Genomic DNA, 1,544 nt, shown 5'->3' with positions numbered 1-1,544 from the left:
CACTTCCGGCTTTTTTCTTTTTGCTTATGTGGTGCTGAGGAATCGAACCCAGGGCCTCATGCATGCAAGGCAAGCGCTCTACCACTGAGCCACCTTCCTAGCCTGCAAATAATTTTCTTAAGTTGCTAGGAATTGAATCTAGGGGCTTGCACATGTAAGACAAGGAATATACCTACCATTGCTGGTCCCCTTTAAAGTTGTTTTTTCTTTTTGGTGCCAGCCCTAAACCTTGAATTCAGGGGTTTGGCATAGTCTCTGAGCTTTGATGCTCAAGGCTAGCTTCCTACCACTTGACCTACAGCTCTACTTCCAGCTTTTTGGTGGTCTCATGATTTTCCTGCCCAGATTGCCTTTGAACCATAATCCTCAGATCTCAGCTTCCCGAGTAACTAGGATTACAGGCATGGGTTACCCAAACCTGTCCTCTGTAAAAGTTTTTAAAAGCTGAAAGGAAGAACATTGAAGAAACACAACCTATGTTGAGAAAACTGTGTGCCCCTGTTGTGGAATAGCAGAATCAAGGAAGAGCTAATGGCACTTGAGACATTTTGGCTCCTCTTAATGTCTTAGAGACACTATCCCACCAGTGTTTCTTGGAAACATGGAGGTCTAACCTGTACTATTTATAGAAAACCTATGAAACTAGTGCAGTCTTTTCAAGAAACCAAAAGATTTAGTGCAGTCAAAGCCTACAGTACAATTTAGCCCATTTGGAAAAATGAGAGGAAGACCATGTCAAGGAACAAAACAAGGAGGGCTTAGATGGAGCTTACTAATTAGTTACTAATAAGTTATAAGGAGAACATAGAGACTGAGTGGTAGTGTAGTTATATTGGTGCAATTACAGGCCTCCTAAAGCCAAGCTTATAATGAAGTGCAGGTAATTGATAAGATCAGGGAGCTATGTTTTAAAGACATTAACCCTGTCAGAATAATCCTGCTAAGTTTTGCTTCTGTAGGAAGTGGTGGGTGCCCTAGTGACCCACATCTGCAGCGGGAATGAAGCTGAAGTGGACGCCGCATTGGATGTCCTCCTCGAGTTGATCATCCTAAACCCATCTGCTATGAGGCTCAATGCTGTTTTTGTGAAGGTATCTACTGGCTGCACTGATACACATAGAACTATTTTTATTTGCTTCATGTATCTGAGCATTATCTGATATGTTAGTAAGTGGCAATGATATTTGGTATTCTTTAGATACTTAGCACTGTTATGTTGTAAGTTGTTTTTTTTTTTTTTTTTTGACAGTGGTGGGGCCTGAACTCAGCCTGGGTGCTGTCCCTCAGCTTTTCAGGTCAAGATTAGCGCTCTAAGCTGGGCACTGGTAGCTCATGCCTGTAATCCTAGCTACTCAGGAGGCTGAGATCTGAGGATCACAGTTCAAAGCCAGCTGGGCAAGAAAGTCTGTGAGACTCTTATCTCCAATAAACCAATCAAAAACCAGAAGTGGCGCTGTGGCTCAAGCGGTAGAGCACACGCCTTGAGTGCCTTGAGCTGAAGAGTGCAGGGACAGTGCCCAAGCCCAGAGTTCAAGCCCCACGAC

At 43.6% G+C, this 1,544-nt stretch overlaps 1 protein-coding gene across 1 annotated transcript in view; it reads left to right on the top strand.

The window, feature by feature from the left end:
- Fancd2 (Fanconi anemia, complementation group D2) overlaps window positions 1-1,544 on the top strand; it is a 75,315-nt gene that overhangs the window by 29,672 nt on the left and 44,099 nt on the right. The gene's annotated exons all lie outside the window — the stretch shown is intronic.

The sequence above is a fragment of the Dipodomys ordii genome, unplaced genomic scaffold (genome assembly GCF_000151885.1).
Source record: "Dipodomys ordii isolate 6190 unplaced genomic scaffold, Dord_2.0 Scaffold12, whole genome shotgun sequence".
Taxonomy (NCBI): Eukaryota; Metazoa; Chordata; class Mammalia; order Rodentia; family Heteromyidae; genus Dipodomys; species Dipodomys ordii.
Note: the sequence above shows the minus strand (reverse complement) of the source record. Positions and strands in the feature narration are given on the sequence as shown.